The sequence below is a fragment of the Octodon degus genome, unplaced genomic scaffold, assembly GCF_000260255.1.
Source record: "Octodon degus isolate 3935 unplaced genomic scaffold, OctDeg1.0 scaffold00035, whole genome shotgun sequence".
NCBI lineage: Eukaryota > Metazoa > Chordata > Mammalia > Rodentia > Octodontidae > Octodon > Octodon degus.
In genome coordinates, this window is record NW_004524611.1 from 10,103,876 (window position 1) to 10,119,742 (window position 15,867).

The 15,867-nt window shown below is 36.5% G+C and overlaps 1 protein-coding gene and 1 pseudogene across 1 annotated transcript in view; both read right to left on the reverse strand.

The window, feature by feature from the left end:
• The window catches only part of LOC101592902, a 4,367-nt pseudogene extending 3,457 nt beyond the window's left edge, over positions 1 to 910 (reverse strand).
• The window catches only part of LOC111816575 (autism susceptibility gene 2 protein-like), a 589,696-nt gene that overhangs the window by 293,683 nt on the left and 280,146 nt on the right, over positions 1 to 15,867 (reverse strand). The window lies entirely within an intron of this gene.

Below are 15,867 nucleotides of genomic sequence, written 5' to 3' on the forward strand. Positions count from 1 at the left end.
TTTTAATTTGCATTTCGTGGATGGCTAGTGATATGGAGCATCTTTTCATATATTTATTCGCTTCTTTAATTTCTTCCTCTGAGAAGTGTGTGTTCATCTCGGATGCCCATTTCTGGACTGGGTCTTTAAATTTTGGGGCCCTAGTGTTTTTTAGTTCTTTATAAATTCTAGAGAGCAGACCTTTCTCTGAGTACTTATTTGTTGTGATTTTTTCCAAATTTGTGGGTTGCCTTTTTATCTTGTTCCTTTTCCACAAAAATGGGATAACCAATGAACTGTGAATGCTTCTTCACAATCTCTTTTAGTCTTCTTTCTTCCAAGTACTCCATTTGGTCTTCTTTCAGACGTAGGATAACCTTTATTCCTTGGCCTATAGGTTCACCCATGTCTGTCCTCACAGTGAAGGATCTTCCTGCTGAGGACTCCTAGGCGTACTGCTCATCATCATTATGCTTGGTGATCACAGTCACTTTCTCAGCAACCAGGTAGGCAAAATAGAAACCCACACCGAACCGGCCAATCATGGAGATGTCAGTGCCTGCCTGCAAAGTCTCCATGAAGGCCTTGGTCCTTGACTTGGCTAGGGTGCTGGGATTATTAATCAGGTAAGCCTTGGTCATTCCAACGCCAGTATCCACAATGGTGAGGGTGCAATCTTGCATTTTGGAATGAGGTTAATATTCAGCTCCTTGCCAGAGTCAAGCTTACTGGGATCTGTCAGGCTTTCATACCTGATTTTGTCCAGAGCATAAGACGAATTGGAAATCAACTCCCTCAGGAAGATCTCTTTTTTCAAGTAAAAGGTGTTGATGATCAAGGATATCAACTGTGTGATTTCTGCCTGGAAGATGAAGGTCTCTACCTCCTCCTCCTCCATGGGCTGGTCCTGGGTCTGGCTCTTCTTTGGCATTTTGGCTGAGTGATGTGACAACCAGCACAGTGACTGCTTCTAGATGCTGAAACCTCCCCATAGGTAACGTCCTTAGAGACAAGAACCTTCCTTTAATCAGCATTCACCAAGAAAAGCATTATTATAATTATAGATGTTATTATTACTATTTTTATTATTTTGTAGCATTTTCCCATCATAAAATAATAACAAATTTGGGAAATGAGCCATTTATCAATAAATCTTATTTTACATTTTAAAAAATCACTATTTATATATAGTATTAAAAAATAATATCCAATATTCCCTCAAATATGGAATGTAGAAAAAAAGCATGACATCAAATTAGAAAAGAAGCTATCAAAAAGGAAAGAGACCAGGGCAGTAGAAGGAGGGATAATGAAGGATAATAAAGGAATGGATATAATCAATGTTACATGTATTTATCAAAATGAAATCCAGTTCTGTACAATTAATTTGTGCTAATGATACACATGGGTAAAAAATGCACTTAACATATTGTCAAGCCACACAGTACACTGTAAAGTATCTGTTGTTTACCTTCATGATCATGTGGCTGACAGAGCTGCCACTTGCTTCAGGTGCTTAGCTCTGAAAGTATCCTACTATATATGGCTGGCCTAGGGAAATTTTCAAATTGCAGAGTATTTTTTCTATTGTTCATATACATTGCTTTCATATCGTTGTAAAGTTAAAAAAAATTCAAATGAAACCACTGTAATTCAAGGACCATTTGTATTCATAAATACTCAGACAATATGCCAGACTAAAATATCAGACTCGGACTACATCCCACACAAGATTCATGGGCTAATAGAACGGGGGGGGGGGGGGGGGGGGGGTTCTAAAGGGTGGCTCATGCGGCCCGAGGGGGGGGGGGGGGGACAGGTATTCGTATACCTACTTTAAGAATTACCAATATTTTAACCAAAATTAAATCAAACTGTCACTACCAGGAAAGCGGTGGGCTAGGAGGAGAAAAACCCTTCAGGTAATTTTTCTACTATAGCAAAGAAGTCTCTAACATGTGGACCCAATTCACCTATATCAGTAAAGGTGACATGAGGATCCCAGATTTTTTTCCCATATTTTTAACTGTACTTGTCCCTTCTACCTCAAACCTTCTGGTACTTAGACCACATCAGAGAAGTCTGAGTGAGAATCAAACATTTTCACCTCTAACAATAGCAAGCTGCCACAGATCTACCCCATTATGTCAGTGCAGCTTGACTTCTACCGCAAGCAATACCAAAACATAAAAAGATAAACAGAATGTATTTCATACATATAACAGCATAGTAATCAACCCCCAAAAGAAAGTTCTAATATATGCTATGACATACCTAACTTTGAAAAGGAAACATTAAACAAAATGATGGTGATATGACATGACAAATATTTTATAATTCAGGTTGCATGAAATAATTAGCATAGGGGCTGTCAAGATAGCTCTGCGGATTAAGTGCCTGCTTAGGCAAGTGCTGGGAGCAGGATCTGATCACACCATCTGCCACACCATCCCCACCCCCTGTTGCACTGAGCTGGCCACTGAGACCGGGCATAGTGGTGCAGATCTATAATCCCAGTGCTCTGGAGGTTGAAAACAGGAGGATCACTATGAGTCTGGGCTATGTAGTGAGACCCTATACCAAAATACATAAAATAATAATAATTAATAATATAATAATAATGATAATAATAATTAGAACAGGCAAAGTAAAGGAGCTATGAGCTCTCCAGAGGCTGAGGGGTGAAGGGAAGTTACTACTGCTTAATGAGTACAGAGTTTCTGTTTAAGGTGAAAAATGTTCAGCAAAGAGTGGTAAAATTTGTATATTGCTCCTTTCAGCCAGAACCACCATCTTCCAGTAATTTGTCAAAATGACTAACACAAAAGGCAAGAGGAGGGGAATCCAGCATATATACTCCAGGCCCTTTAGAAAACATGGGGTTGTTCCTGTGGCCAAATACATGCAAATCTACAAAAAGGGTGATATTGTAGATATCAAGGGAAAAGGTACTGTGCAAAAAGGAATGCCTCACAAATGGTACCCTGGCAAAACAGGAAGAGTTTACAATGTTACCCAGCATGCTGTTGGCACTGTTGTAAACAAGCAAGTTAAGGGCAAGAAACTTGGCAAGAGGATTAATGTGTGTATTGGCCATATTAAACACTCAAAAAGTCATGATAGCTTCCTGAAACATGTCAAGGAAAATGAGCAAAAAAAGAAGGAAGTCAAAGCAAAAGATACCTGGGTTCAACTGAAGCGCCAACCCGCCCCTCCCAGAGAAGCACACATTGTGAGGACCAAGGGGAAGGAACCCGAGCTGTTGGAACCTATTCCCTATGAATTCATGGCATTAACTAGGGATGTTGCTCTGCCATTCAGAACCCAATTGGCAGCTTAAGTGTTTTAGGTCCTACGTAAAATTAAAATCATCTTGTATTGTAAGGGTGGTTTTCTTAGTTGAAAAGGTATGTGGTACCTTCTTACCTCAGAAATATTTGCAGCAGATTTTCACTGTACCTAGCAACTGTGTTTAGTCTTTACTTTTTAATGCTTTTCTTGCTGAAACATATTGCTCAGGTATTGTGCAGGTGTATACCCAAATATTTATAAATTATTTATACTGGCTTGAAGATCCTGTAAATCACCATGGGGAAAAGATATCAAAATAAATGGAAGCTACTTCAGAAACAAATTTAAGTCCACTTCAGTTAAATAAAATGTTTAAAGCAAAAAAAAAAAAAAAAAAAAAAAAATTATGTATCATTAATCTACTTAATATCACTGGATTATACATTTAAAAATGATAAAAAGTAGAAAATCTTAAATAGTTCAAGTAATAAAAGCTGGAGAGTACATCATTATAAGAATAAAAGTTATAAGTGTGCAAAATAAATGAACATCTCAGAGACATATGGAACCCTATCAAAAGACCTAACATTCTTATCTTTCAATTCTGAAAAAGACATAAGAAAGAACATGTTGTAAACTGTATTTGACAAAACAATTCCTTCAGTAAAGAATTCATTATTCCTATCTCAAGATCATACTCTTGTTTACATACAAAATCCCAGGTAATATTTCCTCTAATTCCTCTTGAGTCTTCAACTCAAGTATATAAGGTAAACATAAAAATAACATGTATTTTGTTATATTTCAACACATTAACAATGAACACATGGAAAACAAAACTAAAAATACAATGTCATTATATTGACTTAGGAAAAATGTAATGGTTACACACAAATCTAACAAGTATAAGTACAGTCTGCTAAAAATTACAAAATGCCGATGAAAAGAAATCAAAGATGGTACTAATAAATGGAAAAGCAAAGTGTTCATAAAGTACCATTCCACATAACAAATTTGGCAAACCACCTAAAATTGGCATTCAGATTTAAGGTAATTCTCATAAAAAAATCCCACGAGATTTTTATAGATACTGAAAGTTTATTCTAAAAGACACAGAGAGGGGCTGGTCAAATAGCTCAGAGGAATAAACCAAGGGTTTGATCCCTGGGCCTTCCATGCAAGCCCAGCCCCTGGAGCACGCTGAGACATCCATTGAGATCGGGCATGGTGGTGCATGCCTGTAATCTCAGCTGTTGGGAGGCTGTAAATAGGCACATCACTAAGACTCTGATCTAGTAGTGAGACTCTGGACACCCTGTAGACCCTTCCCTAAAATATAAAAAAAAATAAAAATAAAACAAGGAAAGACAGGGATACACAGAAATGAACCAAAATACCTAAAACTACTTTGAATAAGAAGACTCATTATCTGATTTCAACATTGATTACACAGATATATTAATCAATATTATGAGCTAAGGTTTATTAAAAGGACAGAAACACATCAAAGAGACAGAGTAGAAAACTTAGAAATAGTCACATACAAGTGTGGCCAACTGATCCTTCCCCTATACCACCTTACCACAAATACTGGGAATTGAACATAAGGTCTTCACATTGAGCTATAGTGGTCTGGTAGAAAGGAAAGAAGGAAGGAAGGAAGGAAGGAAGGAAGGAAGGAAGGAAGGAAGGAAGGAAGGAAGGAAGGGAGGGTGGGGAAAAAAACCCAGTGTTTCCCTATATAGTTCAGGCTGATCATAAACTCACCACTATTTGTCTAGATTGGTTTGGAACTCCCTGCAATCCTCTTGCTTCAGCCTTCTCAGTGCTGTGATTAGATCTGTGCTACTATGCTCTGCATTTACAAAGTTGCAAAAGCAATTCACTAGGGAAAAGAAAATCTTTTAAACAAGTATCACTGGAGCAAATGGATAATTCACAGACAAGAAAATAGTAATATACATCAACTAAAACTTCCCAGCTTCTACAGAAATTAATTCAAAGTAGATCACAAAATTAAATGTAAATTTTAAATTATCAAGCTTTAAGATGAACACATAGGATGAATCTTTAAACTGCAGGATCTGGCAAAGTTTGGGTACATGACACCAGAGGCATAGGAAAGTAAACATTAGAATAAATTTCACATCAAAATTCAAAAATTTTGCTTTGGGAAGTACTCAATTATGTGAATGAAAAGGCAGAGAAAAATATTTGTGAACCCAAGCAAAGTATCTAGAATCTATAAAAAACAATCTGGCTTTTATAGTAGAAAACAATTCAGAAGATAGAGGAAAAATGAATCAACTTTTCATCAACCACAAATGGCAAGTAAGCAGTTAGGAGCAACATCACCAGCTATTAGGGAAATAAAAAATAGTCAAACTGAGCTATCAGTACACACCTCATTAGAAGAGCTAAATATAAAAAAATAGCAATACCAAACTTGGGATGCAATTCATTGGTAGAACACTTGCTTATTAGCATATGCAAAACTAATCACCAGCACAGGAAAAAAAAAAAAAAAAAGGAAAAGCAATTACTAGCAAGTATTATTTTTAAAAACCTGACCCTTTCAAATATGACTAGTGGAAATATAAACTAATACAGCCACTCTGGAAAAGCTTGGCATATTTTAAAAGCTAAACATACACTTAACGACAAGACACACCAATAGCAAATCTGGACACTTATCCTATAAAAATGAAAACTTATGTCCATACAAAAATTGGAAACGATTCCTCAAAGGAGCTGTATTTATAAAAGTCCCAAACTGGGAGCAACCAAAATGCCCACAAGTGAACAATTAAACAAACCATGGTACATCTGTATCACTGACTATTGATCAGCAATAAGAAGGAATGAACAATTGGTATAAGCAACAAGTCTGATGGATCTCAAGGGCATAACACTAAGTAACAAGCTGGTCATTCAGTCCCCAACATCACTCACTCTCACTCACACACACACACACACACACACACACACACACAATCTCAAAAGGCTACACTTACATTGTATACTGCATTTCATTTATAATAATACATAATGGCTTATGTTTATAAAATAGACTGTAATACTTTTATAATACATCTTAAAATAAAATTATAGAGATAGATTAGGAGCTGCCAGCAATCGAGGACAAATAAGAGGTATACATTACTACAAACTATAAATAGCATGAGAGAGCAGCGTTGTGATGATGGACCAGATCTATATCCTAATACAGTGATAGTTACTCAAGTCTATAACTGTGACAGAATGATGAAGGAAACACACACACTATACTAAGTGAGGCGCCTCCTGTTTCTCTACATATATTTATAACTTTTTTGATTCTGCAGTATTTTTAAAATTTTAAATAAGAAAAATTTTTTTAAAGTTTCACAAGTTGTCAAAGTGATAAAATAAGTAGACATTTAAATACTTGTTAGCTTGCTCCTGATTTTATATATGCTCTAATACTTTTCTTCTTGAGACTATTTAACAAATAAAGCGAACGATGTTCAAAAGGGAGTCTACTTCCAACATAAACATAAAAGTCAAAAAAAGTAGGCTGATTCAGTTTTGCACACAATTGAATGTCAGTCATGCTCATATAGGGTTTATCTAATGCTCCCTCCCTAGAAAATCCTGAAGAAAAAGAGAGGAGGAGATGGGGCTAGTGTTTCACAAAATCCTTTGAATAGAAGAAAAATGTAATCCAATAAATGTTTCTTTAGGAATGCACAAAGAGCAAAGACCTATAATGACAGGGTTCTTCTGGGGTCTCTCGAATTCATACAGCTCTGGTTACAGGTGCTCTCCAGGTACTTGGGGTTGCTACTGTAGTTGTGAGGGCATCAGGACCAGACCAGCTGTTGCATGCATATGTGTGCATGCAAACACATGTGCACACAAACACACACGCACACACACCCCCTTGTTTAGTCACAAGCCCTTAAAAGAGAACAAACATTTAATTCCCTTGTAAAACAGATGAATGCTTTATAATTTACTAGCAGCTGCTGGCAGAAACGCGCTGTGCTCTCATATTCCTATTAAGCAAGCTGAAGCTGATTTATTAAAAGCTTGGATACATCAAAACAAATGACTGAGACATCATTATAGTACTATTTACAACCTTTAATAGTGTTATGGGTAGGGGCAATACAGTACAGACTGCAATTGGCTTCCCTTCTGTTAGGAAGAGCTGTTTCCTTGGATAGGAGCCTCTCTACTCTAAGGTAAAAAGACCGAACCCAAGGACAAGGAAGGAAGAATATAGGACAATCTTGCTTATAACAAAAAACAGAATCTAAGACTCAGCTTCTCCCTAGTACCTTAACGATGGCTATTTTTTCTATTCTGTGCCTGAGTTTCTCTCCTCTCCCTTCCAAAATAAATATAGAGGGAAGCTAAAGACAATTACAGGAAACTGAGGAAAGAAATGGGGAAGAAATAAGATCACACAGTGCTTGAGTTGGAAGAAGGCATGAGCAGAACTATCTGAGATGCAAGAGATGAAGTGCAAGCTCCGGCCTCATCAAGTTCACAAAGCTCCAGCTTCCCTTCCTCTGTCTACATCCTAAATCTTTTATTCTTTATTCATTCTCATATTCAAAGGGCTTTCTCTTAGCTTTCTTACTCTTTAAAAACATCATTAGTAGCACTACAAGGTTAAGAACGAGCTTTGCTACACTGAACTGCATAGATTCTAGTTTTGTCTTGATCAATAGTTACTACATGATATTAGTCCAATTACTTAGTGTGCTCTACACCATATTCTTATGGTAAAATGTGAATTAATAATGTCCAAATCAGAAGTACCCTGTGGGAATTAAATGAAACAATACCCAGATAATAGGAGACAAGGAGATAGGTTTGGTGGAAATTGAAAGAGGATCTAAGTTGGGAGCAAAGAAGGCTAAGTAAAATAGATCAAAATATAATATGTATATGCACCAATTCCACATGTCAAATGTATGTGTGTAATGAAAACACATACCGATAAAAAAGTAACAGATAATAAAGAAATACCCCTAAAACACTCAGTACATAATATGTGGTGCACAGTGAGCACTCAAAAGACATAATGCTGATTATCAGAAGTGTGGATTCTGTATCCACTGCCAGGCACTGACTTACAGAAAAAAATTGACAACTAGAAAAAAAAAATAACAAAAGGAGTCGATCTTGGAACAACCAAGATGTCCGTCACATGTGGAATGGTTGAAAAAGATGTGGTACTTTTATATAATGGAGTACTACTCAGCTATAAAGAATGATAAACTTGAAGCCTTCATATTTAAGTGGATGCCCCTTGAAGATATACTTATTAGTGAAATAAACCAGACCCACATCGTAAATATCGTATTGTCTCCCTAGTATAAGGACTTACAATTCCATATATGATTGCTTCTGAATTTCTTTGTAAAAATGTGTAAATGCTTATTTCTACTTTTATATAATTATCTTTCCTTCATATTCTGTAAGGACTTAAAGTTCAACATATCAATATCTGATGGAAAATACCTGTTCCAGCATATGCCAAAATGTTTGATGTTTAGACAGATAGACAGATTAATACGATGAACCGAACTGTATATATTGCAGGTTAATAATTAGCTTCTCTTCTGGAGGGTTAACAACCTAAGTTAGCAGTTCAAAATTGGAGAAAAGGAAGGAAGGGCTGCATGGGCCAACATTTTGGCCCTAGCCTTTCAAGGTCAGTGAAGACTCGGGACATAGGAGAACATGTACTTAACAACATGTAACTCAGTTGTGCTCCAAATTTTCTGATCAAGAAGATTATGGAGCCACAGAGGAATGTGTTCGATGATCTAAAGTGAGCCTGGGGAGAGGCACATGGAGAGAAAAAACATTTTCTCAAGCTTTCACAGAGAGCAAATTGGTCAAGCAATGGCTGTGACTCATCCTCATGTCAGACCCTGACAACAGGATGTACAAAGGGTGGTACAGGGCTACAGGATAAATCCTGAGAGTACTTGGCTGACCTTATCAGATATAAAAGTTACATTTCTTGCTATATAGGTCTTGTTATATCTTGGCCTTAACCATCCAGCAGAAAAGTATAAAAATGAGGTATATAGAGTAAATCCATATTAATACGATGAGCTGTAAAAGGCTCAAGTCAATAAATTCTGAGGATAACCCACTAATATTATAGACTGCTAGACAGTGTTAGATTGTTTAGCTGAATTCCAACACCTATAGTATTAGATGCCAATAGAATATTCACCTCTGACAGGACCAAAAAAAAAAAAAAAGATGCAAAGGAAAGATCATTTTGTATTTATATATACAAAATAGTTAGGATGAATTTACAGCTACTTTCGCTTAATTCAATGAGAAGAAAGAGGTGTGCTAATAGTGTTTGGACAGAATACCCTGCCTGCTTCTTGTACTATGGATAACCACTAAGAAGATAACAATGTACAGTGCATTCAATATCAAAACTGTCCTATTAATCAGCTGTGAAAAAAATAAAAGTAATAACTGTAATGTAAAAATAAAAAAAAGAAATCCAGTGACTCAAAGTTCTGTCAAGTCGCATTTCAAATTCTGTTCTTAGAAAGTTCATCTGATTACACACCTAATAAAAAGCCAGGGACTGCCAAAAATGGGTAATGTGATTTTGGCTGCAATAAGTGAGTTTCATAATCTGGTATAATCATAAGAGCTGTCCACTATGTATTTTCTCTATATTTTAAGAGCATACTTGACAGTGACTTTTTTGAATAGTACATCTGAGGCAAAAAAAAAAGTATTAACCCCCCCAAATCCCCACACAACAAGCAAATCAAAAAACAGCCAGCTTGAAAAATATAAATTTGAAAATGATAAAGGAGGAAAGTGGTTATTTAGGCAATATCCTCATTCCAAATCAAGCAATACCCAAAACAGTGAAGCTCCTCACCTCATGTCTCTTAAAAGTAAGAATTATGAATTGTTTATTTTTATCTCAAGTGCCTGCTCACAACTGAATTGTCCACAATTAATGTCAAAACAAAATCATGGTCTGTATCTCAGGAATTGTGTCAATTACATGAGTAGCTGCCTCTTGATTGGACTGGTGGAAATAGGAGGAAACAACACAGAGGAAAGGATCCGGGATAGCTGAACAAACTCCAGTCATTCCAGTTCTACCTAGGTTACCACAGGGCTACCCCAAGTGGTCCTAGTTCATCAACAAAGCTTTAAAATACTAGGCATCTCCTTCATTTATGAACACCCCTCACTGACATGACTTCTCTAGGAAAAGGCCAAAATCATCATTTTCTCCTTCCATATCTACATCTAACTCACATTACACAGCCATTTATAAACCAATAAACTAAAAACCCAAGGAAGTCATGCATATTTGTGCATCTTCACACTCAAGACATTCCCACAAAAGCATCAGCATGGCAGTCAATACTGTGCTGTGCTTATAGTAATGAGATCAGCCTCAGGGAATCAAGCATGAGTGCTCTAAGCCAAGCATGTGTGCCTTGATTCTCTTTAACAGTAGCTGGGGGAGGGAATAAGAGAGTGGAACCCAATTCTGATCAGTGAGAGATATAGACAAATTTTCTACAGGATTCTAGAGCAAATAGTCCTCCCTAATAAGAGAAAAACAAGAACAAAGAGGATTCTTTTACTCCTGGAATGTTGGCTTCTTGAGTGTCACAAAGACATTATTTTTGGAAAAATATAAACATCAATTCTAGAACCAATAAGTTAAAAACCTAAAGGTGAAATCTGACATATTTTTAACAGGAGAGGGGAATGATTCAACAGAACTTGAATCTTTCAGCCTAAGAAATCTACGCTGGGACTTCTATTCTTAATGTCTTGTCACAATACTTTTTAAGTTGGACATTCTAGTACTTAAAACCAAAAACATCCTCATAGTGCCTACTTCCACTACCTTATTTATTTCATTTTACAGGAAGGGGAAAATGGATTTCTGGACAACTGAAGGATTGAGGGTAACTAGTGTTCAGAGAACATGATGAGGTAATATGTAGCCCAATTCAGAGTCAAGTGGAAGGGGAGTGAAGGAACTAAGATTCTTAAAGGCCAGAGTTAAGAACCATCTATAAGACTAAAGCAATTCAAACACTGTCGCATTTCTAAAAAACAACACAACTGAGGAGCTCAGGTCCCAGGGGTGTTGCCTGTGTTCTTGAAAATCCTGAATGTTTCACTTACTCAAATATTATGCTTCTGCTTTTTAAATATTTCCATTTAAATGTAGATTTTGACCTTCTCTATAATGAAATATTAATATGAATATAAAATATATATTACTCATCATCTGCAAGAGGGGTCTCTCTCCAGTGTCTGTCATGTTTCCTCTCTGCTGCCTTGGGATGACTTCTGAAAACCATGACAGGTTTATCTGCTGAAGCCATCTGTGCGACATTCCTTTTGAATGACTGAAAACTACAAGATCATATCCTTCTTAAACACATTTTTGGATTTGTATCTGATTAATTTTTTTATCCATTATCAGTAATATTGTACTGACAGATGTCTTAGAGCAATAAACATTTAAGTATTGAGAAAGCAAAATGAAAACTGTCTCCAGCAAAGCAATGTAAAGGAAAGGCTAATTTCATTTGAAATATCTCCTTTCCTAAATAAGTACCCTATATGAAGATTAACTGGGGTCTCTATTTCTTTCTAATAACTGTAGCCTGTTAAGTAGAATGGAGAATTTTCTTTAAATTACAAAACTCTTGCATTCATTCAGCTTTATTGTCTTCATTTTTCAATCAGCCAAATAATGATTAGGGGAATAAGTAGTATAACAAGGTTTGCCAGTATGTGAGTTTTCCCTATTATTTCTCACTTCATGCTTAATCACTCTAACATGACACAAATACACAATTAAACAAAACAGCAAAACTGCCCTAGCACTAACTACTGAAAAAAAAATAAATTTTGTGCAAGAACTGGACAACCTAGTGTAAGGTCTTATATCTTCTTGGTTGTACATTTCTATGGAAATTACTTCAGCTCTCTGAATCTCCATTTTCTCATTTCTACAACCAGTTCTGCTGCAAATCCTTCAGGTTACCATTTAAGCTAAGCCAGCACAAAGCACACTCACTGAAAAATGAAAGATCTCACAAACCAGTCTCTAAGAGAATCTCAAATATTAAGATTCTTCCTGTTATGCTGAAACTTGGCCAGCCAACAAACACTACAGATTATTGTTGTGTCCTGAATCATCCCTATTCATTCTTTTCAGTCATAAAATCAACACTTTCACTCATTCAACAAATATATACTGAATACTTACTAGGCACAACATCAAATATTTGGTTTTGAACAACAAAGATACTCCTTCCCTGGGTTTATCACACTCTTCAAAAAACTTGTTGTATTTTGACCTCTCTTATATACTTCTTGTTGAAGAACTACACCCTAAAATCAAGTCCATTTGTAGCCCCCTCCTGTCCAACCCCTCTCTCCCTGCCTGTCCATCACCCTGCCCCCTGGCCACCTTTCTCATTCTTTTCATTTCAGCGTAAAAGCCCTTCCACTATTCTGGAACCCAACTCTCTTAGTCACTTGATGTTTCAACCTAAAAGAAGAAAAGCTTATTTTGGGTCATCTCATAAGCTTCACTTCTTGCTTGGTCAGCTGGTTACATCATGGTGGTCAAGAAAAAGAAAGGAAAAGATAGGAGGGAGATACACAACTCCAGGTGATGTCCAGTGACCTTCCTCTAACCAGGCCCTATCTCCTAATAGCAACACAGCTGTAGCACCCCCAGCGTCCTCATCACCTTCAAAGACCCTAAGAGCACATGATGCTCTTGGGGGACATGTATAGACCATAGCACAGAGGAATCCATTACATATGGTTCACCTCAGAACATTTCCATATAACATTCCATGTATCATTCATCCATAAAATACTTATTGGCTATATCTTTTAGGTGTATAGAAAGAATTAAGTCCAACAGTGCTAGGTCAAGTGACTCTTTTTAGGCCTGGATCATACTCCTGAATCATAATCTCACCCCAGACAACCCGCCCAGCACTGGCTATGACCTAAGCATGACAAGGGCACCAAATACAGTCATCTGCCCATATTCTGGTGGGATACGATCTTGCCCTTGTCCCATACCTGTTATGCCCTCCATTATGAGCCAACATATAAAGCAGTAATATACTCAGGCTCCCACCATTAGTAAATCCCAGCCATTATTCCTGGCTATCAGTGAAGTTTTATAGCTCTCTGGCATACTGAGCTGGAACAGGCAGCCACTAGAGTCAGCCTCTTGAAATTTAGTGCTCAACATCTATTTTTGGAAATCCTACCACTTTGTTTGAATCAACCCACCTGACTCAATTCTAGTTGCTGAGGTCACAAGACCATAAGCTCAACCATTTACCTTTAAAGTCAATGGATAAAGGAACAGAACCAGAAAAAAATGAATCCAACCCACTCAAATAGGTAAAAGTAAGAGATATTCACACATACTATTGGGTTTGACAGTAAATAAATGAAGCAACTTTTGAAGCAGTTTATTTGAAATTAATGGAGCAAAACACATTCCACCAATCCCTATAACATACTTCTGTACTTTAATGGCTAAATAGATAAATGAACTAGCTAGCCATTTTATAACTTAATTCACAATATCAGAAGAGGAGGTGAAAACTTCAGGTGTTTCTAAAAACATTCTCTGAAGAAAAGATCTTAAACATATTCTAGGGGTCCAGGGAGATGGCTCAGTAGAATAAGTGCTTGCCTGGCAAGTGCAAGGGCCTGAGTTCAATCCCTGGCTCCGGAAAAAAAAAAAAAAAAAAAAAAATCTAAACAATAAAGAGTTCAATACTTAACAAACATATTGTCCCAAGGTATTTTTAAAAGATTCACAGTAACTGGAACATGTTCATTTGCTGACATGTTTGTTAGAAAATCAAACTCTCATCCCAGCATTTCATGCACTTCTTTGTAAGCCTTTTTAAACATTCATTTGAGTTTTTGTACAGATCACAGCAAACTAATGAGATACAAGCATACTTCTTGCTAAGATAGACTTTACTCCCCTCCCCCATGGGGATAATACTAGGGATTGAGCCTAGAAATGCTGAACTACATTCCCAATCCTCATTTATTTATTTTTTATTTTGAAATAGTATCTTGCAAAACTACCCTGTCTGGCCTCAAATTTGTGATCCTCTTGCCTCAGTTTCCCAAGGAGCTGGGATCACAGGAGAAAAATATCATGCTTCACTTATACATAAAGTACTCTTAACCACCATCCAATTTCTAGATACCAAAGTTTAAAGTATCTTCAAACATAAATGCATGAACAAGCTAGAAAACTAAAAACTTACATGCCAATTTTTCTGTGAATACACAGCTTTTGAGAACTGAGTCATTATTTAAAGCTTTAAGAATATATCCCACTGTTCGGTATGGTAAATGAATTATGGTTTAGAATATCTTTTTTTTCTTTATAGATATTTAATTTTCAATTCACCATGTCATCGCCAATGTGAGCATTGAGTTTATGTGAGCATTCATGTGGTAGACAACACAGCTCTATAATATGCCAATATGTCATTTAATCATCTAAACAGCATTTTGGGGGCCAGGGAGATAGGTCAGTAGAATAAGTGCTTGCCTGGCAAGCACAAGGGCCTGAGTTCAATCCCCAGTTCCAAAAAAACAAACAAACAAACAAACAAAACACAGCATTTTGTAGTGCCATTATTATTACCATACTCAATTACACATTTGAACCCCAGAAAACATAAAACAATTTGCTCATTTCTAAGTGACATGGTCAATTATATGAGGTAGCCCTTTTTTGTTCCTTAAGAAAAGTTTTAAACAAACAAAAGATATGAAATGAACTCCCATATGCCAATTATTTAGATTCAAAATTGTTAACATTTTACAAAATTCACTTTATCTACACTCTTATCTTTCACAGAACTATGTATAGGTGAATTGTAGATATGAGAGTTCCATAACAAAATTCTTAACACGCATATGTTAATAATAAACACATTGCTCTTATAACACAAGGAAAATGTCACACAAGGCATGTTAGCAACAAGTTTCTAATGTCATTGAACAGCCAAACTATACTCAAATTACCATGATTCCCAGAACAAGGTAGGCTGGGGCAGGAAGTCTTCTGTGAGTTCAAGGCCAGCCTGAGCTACAAAATGAAAGCTTGTCAGAGAGACACAGACTGACCGACCAACCAGCCACATTTTAGAGTTCTCTGGTTACTTCTTCCTAGTGTGGATTAATTTTTTTCTCCAGTCTTATATTTTCTGTAAACCTGATTAGATTCAGCATAAGCATTTTCAGTAAAAGTATTCATTGCAGACATAATGTACTTCGCATTACTTACATCACAACAAGAGGCTCAACTGTGCAGGATACCTTATCTGCTGTGATCTAACAGGTTTCAGAACTTAGTTAAAATGGTAACCATGATTGTTAAAATTGTTTCCCACACTTTGGTAGTAATTGACAAGGCAGTTCTTACAACCTAAGTTTGTTCTGTTCCTCTAAACCTAGCCTGCATCAAATGTCACAGTACATTGCTAGTTTTGATACGCTAATGCTATA